The sequence below is a fragment of the Herpailurus yagouaroundi genome, unplaced genomic scaffold, assembly GCF_014898765.1.
Source record: "Herpailurus yagouaroundi ecotype Mexico unplaced genomic scaffold, PumYag 162, whole genome shotgun sequence".
In the NCBI taxonomy this organism is placed as follows: domain Eukaryota; kingdom Metazoa; phylum Chordata; class Mammalia; order Carnivora; family Felidae; genus Herpailurus; species Herpailurus yagouaroundi.
In genome coordinates, this window is record NW_024412403.1 from 48858787 (window position 1) to 48870094 (window position 11308).

Below are 11308 nucleotides of genomic sequence, written 5' to 3' on the forward strand. Positions count from 1 at the left end.
AATAATTGTTAACATACTTATTTTATCCACCCAACATGATACCTGAAACGTGGTCAGTGCTGAATAAAGAGTTGGTGAAGGGTTTGTTGAACAATTCCCTGACTGCTGCTTCATTTCCATTACTGTTGCCAAAATTAATAATCTAATGCCACCATTGCTGTCCAACCACAGGTATCAGCTAAGAGACCAGCTCATGCTGTCACTGCTGCCATCACCAGAAATAGTCTGCTTCCCCACCATCCACCATCATCCTGTCTACTGGTTTCCAGTCCAAGCATGCTGTAGTCATTGTTACCATCTGCACCACTGAAGCTGCTTCCATTGGGACCTGACTGGTTTGTCCTTCATACCCTACTTATGATATATAGAAGTCCATGTTTCCTCTGAGCCCTCATGCTGTTAATTTTTCTCTAATTTTTCTCCTGATGGATTCCGCCTTATTCAACTTCCATCAAAGCATCAGTTAAGTGGGTGGTACTTCTTTGTTCTCAGGAGGAATGTCACTTTATGATTTAATCAAGTAGCTGCTCTTTTTGCTGTCAGAAGGAACCTCTGCATTTATCCTTAACCCTAGCTCCCTCTCCTTAGCTGTGACTGATCATGCATGTATATACTTGATGCACACATTTGCTACCTTTCTGCCCACTCACAGATTTGTTAAGATCTTTCTATCCTCATCAATTTAGTTCATCACCACCCACAAGAATTTGTGTCATTTGCACATGTGGAAATGTTGCCTTGCTTATACTTATAAAGATATTATATATAGGTTACATGAATTGTGCCCTACACAAGAAGGCTGGATCAAGTGGGGGCTAAGGTCCAGCCTGCATTTTGTTCCTCAGTCTGGTATCAGGCTGTGTCTGCCTGGAGAAAGGTGCTCCTTTTTCTGAATTGCATGAAGATACTGTCCATCACTAAGTGATCAGCCTGCAGTGGAATATCCACCAAAAAAAGGGTACCATTTTCTAATTCATTCCTATTAGACTAGGAACCTTGGTTATACAAACTTGATCTTAGCCTTGATCTAGCATTGAACCTGAGGACCTCTAGGCTATACTTCCCCTATCTTTACCTTTTGTTGTTTTTCCAAGCCAGTGGAAACTAGCTTCAAATCCAGCAATGAGGAGGAGACTCAATTTTGCTATTTTATGAAAAAAATGTAAAACCATAAAAGATAGTTTCTGTGTCTATGTTCTGGTTACCTATTGCTGCTTAACAACCTATCCCAAGTAGCAGTGGCTTAAAGCAACTTAGTGGCTTTGAACAACCAATTTAGTATATCTTAAAGTTTTATTGCTCAGGAGTTTGGGCAAGGCTTGATTGACTCTCCTGTTGGTGTCAATGGTTTATACTCCTGGCAGATGGCCTGATCTGGAGGGCTCCAGAAAGCTTCACTCAGTGCCTGACACCTTGGTGAAAATGGCTTGAAGACTGGATGCATTTCAGATTACTCAGGGGGACACCTTCTTGTGGCCTTTCCAGCATGGCAGTCGGGGCCATCTCAGGGTTCCTAGAGAGAATGTCCCAAGAGCCCTAGGAAGAAGCTGCATAGCTTTGTAAAGCCTTGTTCTGCCACATTTTATGGGTCAGACATGTTACTAGGGCCAGCACAGATTCATGGGGAGGTGAATTAGACTCCAACTTTCCATAGGAGAAGTAGCAAAAAAGTTGCAATTATTTTTACTCTACCACCATCTTCTAAGATTTAACCAATGTTACTATCTTGCCATAATTGCCCAGGACACAATTATAAAAACATTTTTATTATGGAAGCTTTATAAAGATCATCTGGAAGTCTAAATAAATTATCATACCTAACAGTGAAATGTTAGTACTTTTCTCTTTTTTAAGTCAAGAATCAGTCAGGGATTTCAGGTTCTATTACATAGTACTGAAGGTGTTAGACAAAATAATAAGACAAAAAAAGAAATGAAAGGAGATTGGAAAGGAAGAAGTAACTTTTCTTTTTAAATTTTTTTTTCAACGTTTATTTATTTTTGGGACAGAGAGAGACAGAGCATGAACGGGGGAGGGGCAGAGAGAGAGGGAGACACAGAATCGGAAGCAGGCTCCAGGCTCTGAGCCATCAGCCCAGAGCCTGACGAGGGGCTCGAACTCACGGACCGCGAGATCGTGACCTGGCTGAAGTCGGACGCTTAACCGACTGCGCCACCCAGGCGCCCCAAGAAGAAGTAACTTTTCATTATCTATGAACAATCTGGTTGTCTCCATAGAACCCCCCCCAAAAGTATAATTTACTAGAAATAATAAAATAATTTAGCAATGCTGGTGGATGAAAGATTAGCACTATTCTTAAACTGGTCCCTTATGTTTGCCAAACTATTGGCTATTTTGTGGTTCTTCTGTTCTCAGGTCTGGCAGATGCCCTGTTGCTTCCTTCTTTTTCCTCCTGCTTGGACAACTGTCCCAGGTCTTAGCTTTTGGTGGTTTGACTCACACTGTCCACTTGGGGGCGGAGCCCATTTTGTCATCAATATTTGCTGTAGAGTTGTCTATGGATATGTTCCTCTACAATTGTTCTACTGGCTTTTTTATGTGGGGATTCAGAGAGATTGAAAACCTATGCTGTCTTCATTATTGTCATCCCTGAATACCTCTAGCTCAACAGCATTTTGATCTTGTAGCTACCCATTTAGAGAAGTTTCTTTTTCTTAGTAGTACTCATTTTTCTTTTTACTTTTATTATGAAATAATTATGGATTCGCAGAAAGTTGCAAATAAATGCACATGGAGGTCCCATGTACCCTTCATGCCACTTCTTCCAGTATTGACAACTTGCATAACTATAGGACAATATCAAACCAGGAAATTGACATTGATACAATCTACAAAATTTATTCAGATTTCATTAGCCATACATGCACTTGTATGTGTGTGTTAAAATTCTGTGCAGTTTTCACACATGTTTCATGTAACTACCATTGCAATCAAAATACAGAACTGTTCCATCATCACAAAGTTTTTCTCATGCGAAACTTTTATAGCCACAACCCCCTGCTCCCAATCCTTAACCCTTGGCAATCACTAATCTGTTCTTCATCTCTATGATTGTGTTATTTCAAGAATGTTGTATAAATAAAATTATATAGTATGAATTCTTTTAAGACTTTTCACTCAGCATAATTCTCTTGAGGGCAATCTAAATTGTGTATATCAAATCTGCATATTCATTCACGTGTAGGTTTTAGCATGAACATAGGTTTTAATTACTCAAGGGTAAATACCCAATAGTGCATTATACCCAATACTGATTTATTTTGAGAGAGAGAATGAGAGAGAGCATGCATGTGCATGCCATGAGTCGGGGAAGGGCAGAGGTAGGGAGACAGAGAATCCCAAGCAGGCTCCTCACTGTCAGCACAGATATCAATTTGGGGCTCGATCTCACAAACCGTAAGATCATGACCTGAGCCAAAATCAAGAGTCAGACACTTAAACAACTGAGCCACCCAGGAGCCCCACACTTTTAGTTTTAAAATGAACTAGCAAACTGTTTTCCAAAGTGACTGTACCACTTTTGAGTCCTACCAGCAAGGCAAGAATGAGTTAGCTTCTCTGCTGCATCTCCAGCATTTGGTGTTTACACTAGTCTTAATAAATTTTATCCATTCTGATAGGTGTTTAGAGTGATAACTGATTTTGTCTTTAATTTGCATTTACCTGATGGGTAATGATGCCGACAACTTTCCTTGTGCTTATTTGCTATCTATATGTCTTTTTCAATGAAGTGTCTTTCATGTCTTTTGCTCTTTTGTTCTTTTAATGTTGAATTTTGACAGTTATTTATATATTCTAGAAACTAGTCCTTGTTGGATACATTGTTTGCAAATATTTTCTCCCAGTCTTTAGCCTTTCTTTTCATTTTCTTAACAGGGTGATTTACAGAGCAAAAGTTCTTAATATGATGGGATCTAGCTAATCAGTTTTTCCTTTTATGAATTATATGTCTAGTGTCAAATCTAAGAACTCTTTGCTTTGTTATTTTTTATTTTTTAAAATTTTATTTTTAAAGATTTTTTAAAAATTTATTTATTTATTTTGAGAGAGAGTGTGTGTGAGTAGGAGAGAGGCAGAGAGAGAAGAGAGAATCCCAAGTAGACTCTGTACTGTCAGTGCAGAGCCTGATGTAGGGCTTGATCCCACAAACTGTGAGATGACAACCCTAGCCAAAATCAAGAGTTGGACACCCAACCCACTGATCCACCCAGGTGCCCCAAGATTTTATTTTTAAGTAATATCTACACCCAAACCTACAACCCTGAGATCAGGAGTTACATGTTCCACCAACTGAGCCAGCCAGGCACCCCTCTTTACCTAGTTCTTGATCTCAAATATTGTCTCCATTTTGTTCCCTAGAAGCTTTGTAACATCACAACTTATATTTAATTCTGTGATCCATTGTGAGTTAATTTTTGTATAAGGTGTGAGACATAGGTCGAGATTCATTTTTTACTTTGTTTTTCCTTTTTTTATTTTTTTAAACAGGGCAAACACACATGTGTGTGCACTGCCAGATGGCTGCTGGAAGATTCAGTTTTTAAAATGTGAATGTCCAATTGTCCCAGCACCATTTGTTGAATAGATTGTTCCTTACTCCCCACCCCCACTCTGCCAAAAGTGCTTTTGCACTTTTGCAAAATCTAGTTTAAATATATATATATATATATATATATATATATATATATATATATATATTTATATCTGTTCCTGGATTCTCTGTTCTGTTCCATTGGTCCATGTGTGTCTTTCTCTATCAATAGAACATTCTTTATTATTGTAGCTATACAGTAAGCCTTCACATTGTATAGCATGATTTTCCTACTTTATTCTTCATTTTCAGAACTGTTTTTAACTATTTCATGTCCTTTGAATTTCTATAAATTTTAGAGTAAGCTTTTCTATGTCTACAAACACCTTGATAGGCATTATTTTAAACCTAGAGGTCAGTATGGGGAGAAATGACATCTTTACTCTGTTGACTCTTCTAATTCATGAGTAAGCCTTTCTATTTATTTCATCTTCTTTGATTTCTTTTTATCAGCTTTTTGTCCTTTTCAGCATACAGTGTCTGTACATGTTTTGTTAGATTTGTATCTAGGTATTTCACTCTCTTTGGAGCAATTGTAAATGGTATTATAATTTTAATTTTATTTCTGTGTGTTCATTTTCAGTATGTAGAAAATGCAGTTAATTTTTCTTTGTATTGAGTCTGTATCTTGTAACATTGCTGAAACTCACTTCTAGGTTCTAGGAGTGTTTTTTGTATATCCCTTGGGATTTTATATAGAGACAATCATTATCACAAATAGAGACAATTTAATTTCTTTCTTTAAAATCTGTATGCCTTCCCTCACCCCACTTCCATTTTTCTTCCCTTATTGAACTGGATAGAACTTCTAGCGCTGTGTTGAATAAAAGTGGTGAGAGTGGGAATTCTTGCCTTTTTCCTTATCTCAGGGGGGAAGCTTTCAGTCTTTCCCCATTAAGTATGACATGCATGAGTTGTTTTAAAATAACATCTTTCAGGGCACCTGGGTGGCTCAGTTGTCAAGCCTCTGACTTTGGCTCAGGTCATGATCTCACAGTTCGTGAGTTAGAGCCCTGCATCAGGCTCTGTGCTGACAGCTCAGAGCCTGGAGCCTGCTTCAGAGTCTGTGTCTCCCTCTCTCTGTGCCCCTCCCCTGCTTGTGCTCTCTCTCTCTCTCTCTCTCTCTCTCTCTCTCTCTCTCAAAAATAAATAAACATTAAAAAATTTTTAAATAGCATCTTTTCATGATTACAAAAGTGATGCATAATCACTTGAAGAATAGAAATAAGTATAAAGAACAAATAAAAATTATCTGAAATCCATGATTCATAGTTGATATTTGAGATCATACTAATGAATTGTATATATTAGCGTTCTCCAGAGAAACAAAACCAATAGGGTGTGTGTGTGTGTGTGTGTGTGTGTGTGTGTGTGTGTGTGTGTTATGGAGAGAGAGAGAGGGATTGAGAGAGAGATTTATTTTAAACAATTGGCTCACATGATATGGAGGCTGGCAAGTCCAAAATTTGCAGAGTGGGCCAGCAGGCTAAAGACTCATGGGTAAGCAATATTGCAGTTGAAGTACAAAGGCAGTCTGTTGGTAGAATTCCCTGTTTTGGGGGTAGGTCAACCTTATTTTCTATTTAGGCTTATTTGATTAAATGAGGCTCACCTGCAGTATGGATGGCACTCTGCTTTACTCAAAGTCCACCAGTTGAAATATAAATCTCATCCAGAGATCTTGCCATTTGCAACAAACATGGATGGATCTAGGGGTCTTATGTTAAGTGAAATAAATCAGATTGACAAAGACAATTAACATATGATTTCAATTATATGTGGAATCTACAAAATAAAATAAATGAATAAACAAACAAAAAAAGAATTAGACCTATAAATAAAGAGACCAAAGTGATAGTTGCCAGAGGGATGGGCAAATGGATGAAGAGGAATGGGAGATACAGGCTTCTGGTTATGGAGTGAAGAAGGCATGGGAATAAAAGGCACAGCATAGGGAACATAGTCGATGATATTGTAATGATGTTGTATGGTAGCAGACATAGCTACACTTGTGGTGAGCGTAATATAACATATGGAGATGTGGAATCACTATGTTGTACACCTGAAACTAACGTACCATTGTGTGTCAACTATATTCAAAAATTTTTTGAAATTTTATTTGCCATAAATAAATAAATAACAATTTACACTTAAAAAATGTAAATCTCATCCAAAAACACCCTCACAAAAATATACAGGATAATGTTTGACCAAACATCTGGGTAACATGGCCCAGTCAAGTTGACAAATATTTTGAGAAGTTTTCTGTGTCATTAAATCCCTCGCTTTTTTATGATTGCACAGAATTCTGTTATATGAATATATCATAATTTATTAGCATGGTCTTCAATTGTCATACGTTTAAGATGTTTCCATAGTTTTGCTATTTTAAATAATGTTATGATGAACAAATATCTTTTGTTGTACCTGTTTATATACCTATAATACTAAGAAGAGAAATTTCTGGATCAAAGAATATAAATATTTTTTAAAATTCTTCTTAATACATCTTGATATATTTCTTTCCAGAAAGACTATATTCATACTAACATTATATGGCATTTGATCCTCAGAAAATATTGTTCTGGAGCTTCATTAAAATTTTTATTTATAATAGTCTGAAGACCACCCATTATTTATTGACTCAGACTTTCCAATTTCTTTTCCTAACTGTCATATTTTGTCACAGTTTCCTTTAAATGTTTGGTGGTCTACACCATTATTGTACATGCATAATTCTGCCCCTCTTAGAAGTGAGCTCAAAAGATTCTCTAATTCCTTCAGTTCTTTTCTGAGGCATTTCTTATGGGGAGGCTTGTAGACTCAGATTAAAAGAAAGTGCTGAGACATTACCCTTAGTTTCTGTGAAATTGTAATTAATGACTTGGAGGAAGCCTTTTCTGAAGTATAACACACTGATGAACTAAACTGATAAAGTTTTTTTTTCTTTTACATATGGCAAATTTTAACAAATAGGATGTGCAATCTGTTTTAGAATAATAGCTGCTCAGGAATCAACAAGACCTTGAGAGGCCATAAAATTAATAATACTACTGGAGGCAAAGCTAGACAGATTCCATCTCTGGCAGATGAGAATGAATGCCATGCTTAAAGTTCTCTGTGGAAGAGATGATGTATTGTCTTATAAAAACCTATTCCAGCATCTAATGACTTTGACTATTATGAAACCCACCAGTAGCCCAAATCCTGCAGAACTTAATGATGCTTAATGCCAAAGTAACTAGATATTTATCTAACCAATATTTTTGTAGGCAAACCTTTTCCATCCTCATATACATACATTTTTAAAATTTATTTATATTGAGAAAGAGAGAGTACGCGTGTTTGTGAGTGATGGGGAGGCAGAAAGAGAGGAAGAGAGAGACTTCTCCAAGCAGGCTCCGTGCTGCCAGCTCGGAGCCCATTGTAGGGCTCAAACTCACCAACTGTTAGATCATGACCTGAGAGAATGAGAGAATTGGAGGCTTAATAGACTGAGCCACCCAGGCACCCATCCTCCTCATATATTTTTTACATCAACAATAGTATATTTTAAAAATAGTTTTCATGATATAAGCTACATAACTTTTTAGAATAAGAAATAATGATGATCTGCCCTCAAATAATACATACTTTCAGACCCTTGGTTAAACACCAAGCAGTCGTGCCTTTGATGATCACTTCGACAGTGTAACCTGATACACTGCAAACTTCAGTGTAACTTGATAACAATCATGGAAATGGATGACTACATTATGACATGTTGCCTGCAAAAGAACATTCTAACAACCAGGACACTAAATATAACAGCACACAGTTTCAAATATTCAAGCACTGCTTTCTGGCAAGTAGAAACTGTATAAAAACCGCTGATGTATTTTGACTATACATAAATATATAAGGATGTAGCAGCTCAGTTCTCCCATACATAGCACCTCCTTTCTCGAATGAGACTGGCTCAGGAAAGCTTGAAAATAGTATGGGGAATAATTCTTCCCTTTAACTGCCAAGGAAGAAAATGAACTAAAAAAATAAATTACTATAACCATAGGGGCTATAGAGAATGAAATAAATAAAGGGAAGGCATTGCAGTAAATAAAGGGAAATAAATAAATGAGAGAATGAAATAAAGAGAAAATCATTTTTTCATGATAGTAATCTCCTGAAGCAGTGAATGTGAGAGGGGGCATCGAAAAGCCGCTTCATTTTCACATAGCCCAAGGATTATTCTCACTGATTCCCTGGGTACCCATGATGTCTGACTGCTTTATGAGAACACACACACCACAAGCTTCCTACCCTCGAAGGGAAGGTAATTCCTTTCACATTAAGAATGATAAGAAAACACACATTTAAACTTTCTAGAAAACTTCAGCTGTCTTGGCCCCTTTGACACTTTTGAGTACACACCGTGGGCCTGGCAAGGCAGAACATTAGAGCAGGGGCCAAAGGGCAGCTCCCTTTGGTCCAATGCCCCTGGCACTGTCTCCTCAAGGCAGGTGTCCAGGGATCTGCCAGGGGAAGCTGGTGGCCAGGCTCCCAGGTTGGGACATGGCCTCCTCTTGTGTGAGGGATTCTAAGACAGACTGGAAGAGCAGTTCTCCGCCAGCTGCCAAGACCTGACAACTGCTGCTGCTGTCCCCTTGCTGCTCCGGGTTTGTTATAAGGACCTTTGTTCAGGCAAATCAGGGAGCCATCTTTCTCATACCTTTAAGTAAATGAGCTAAAGTAGGAGAAAAAATGGAAGTGGACTGATTTTATATAATGTAGACCAAATTCTTTTTCATTTGGGGGGTAACTTCATAGCTTATTTCTTTGGGAGAATTTTTGGCCAAAGTTGTGAAGGGTTCCTTTTCCTTCCTGTATTGGGGAGTCCTGGAGACCAGCCTTAGGTGCAGTGACTCACAGGACTCACAGGGCTCAGCATGCAGTTGATAAAATGATGCAAAGAAAAATCATCAAAGTAAAAAGACACATAAGTGAAGTCTGGAGGAAACCTGTCTCAAGCTTCCAAGAGCCCTTGGAATATAGAACATGCTTAATTCTTCCATTAATGAGAAGTGTTGTTTACCAGAGAAACTTACTGGGAACTCAGACCCCAGGCCTTTTATTGGATGATGGTCATGAGGCACACACTGTCTAGCATGTACAGAAATTCCAGACTTCCAGAAAAAAAAAAAAAACTAGTTGTTCAGCATAAACCAAAGTCTGGATAAGCTATTTAGACTACTCATTAATTAGGGTAAATTTTATAATACTAGGGAAAGTTAACCAGCCAGGTTCCCAGATGCCAGTCAAGGGCCAACCTTGCAGGAAGGCTTTTCTAAGGATATGTAGTCTCAGGCTACTATGCTAACTCTTTTCCACATAGTCTACCCCATTTGGCCAAGATGTTTTTAGAGCAAAATTATCATCAGTAGAACCCCATGCGGCAGGGTGAAGGCAACTTGCTGTACTGACTCTCTTATGCCCTCCACAGTCCTGGATTTAGCCAATTAAAACAAATCCCACTGGGACGCCTGGGTAGCTCAGTTGGTTAAGATTTAGGCTCAGGTCATGATCCCAGGGTCATGGGATTGAGACCTGAGTTGGGTTCTGTGCTGAGCATGGGGCCTGCTTAAGGTTCTCTCTTTCTCTCTCTCCCTCTCTCTCTCTCTCTCTCTCTGTCTCTCTCTCTCTCTCTCTGTCTCTCTCTCTGTCTCCTCTTCTGCCCCTATCCTCTGCTCGTGCTTTCTCTCTAAAAATAAATTTAAAAAATTAAAATTAAACAAACAAGTCCCATTAACAATAAAGGTCGGGGCTCCTAAGGGGCTCAGGCAGTTAAGCGTCTGACTCTTGATTTCAGCTCAGGTCATGATCTCGCGGTTCATGACATGATCTTGTGCTGACATTGTGGAGCCTGCTTGGGATTCTCTCCCTTTCTTGCTCTGCCCCTCCCCCACCCATGGGCCCACAGGCACTCTCTCTCTCAAAATCAATAAGTAACCTTTTAAAAAATTAACAATTAAGTTCAATTTTAGTAAGTCAGGTGGCTCTCTCCTAAAGTTTTTGAATTAACTTTTTTTACTTGACCTAAGTCATCAGTTCAAGTGCAGTACAAGGCTAGTAAAGCTGAAGCTGTCCTGCATGTCTTCCAGGACTAAGGTGACTCATGAAAGTCAAGGTGCATGTATAAGATGTATAATCCCAGAGAGTACTCTTGGAAACAAAAAGTTTGCAATTGTTAGGTCACCCAATGAAGACATACGTTAGTTAGGCATTAGAGGTTAACAGGGCTCCCCAGTGTGGCTTCCCACTGTGGGTCCTTCTGCTCTAGGGTCTCTGTCCAGTCCAAGTAATGCAGTTGAGTCCCTAGTTTTAGAAGCACTTCCAGAAGGCAGTTTCAGCCAGTTTTGCTTGTTTTTGACATCAGTTCATTTGCCTCATGAGTGTGGACGACATCTAGAGGTGTTCTTCATGGGAACATAGGAGCTGCCCCACAGTCAGCACTGTCAGGTGTGATCATGGGTTCAGTAGTTGGTTTGAGTTCAGGACCTCACAGCATCCTGGGAAGGCAACATTGGCATTCAGGAGTAGTTCTGAAAAACAGAGTAGTTATGAGAAATAGGGATCATTAATGTCCTCCTTCCTGCATTTCCCAGGTGCTGGGTGTGTGTGTGTGTGTGTGTGTGTGTGTGTGTGTGTGTGTGTGTGTGT

At 38.8% G+C, this 11308-nt stretch overlaps 1 protein-coding gene across 4 annotated transcripts in view; it reads left to right on the forward strand.

Moving 5' to 3' along the window:
• Positions 1-11308, forward strand: part of LNP1 (leukemia NUP98 fusion partner 1) — a 78851-nt gene that overhangs the window by 47585 nt on the left and 19958 nt on the right. For 3 of the 4 annotated variants that reach the window (XM_040484314.1, XM_040484312.1, XM_040484313.1), the window contains exon 2: positions 172-335. The exons of the other annotated variant lie outside the window; for it this stretch is intronic. The gene's annotated coding sequence lies outside the window, so the exon portion shown is untranslated. The remainder of the gene's footprint in view (positions 1-171; positions 336-11308) is intronic. 4 annotated transcript variants of the gene reach the window in all.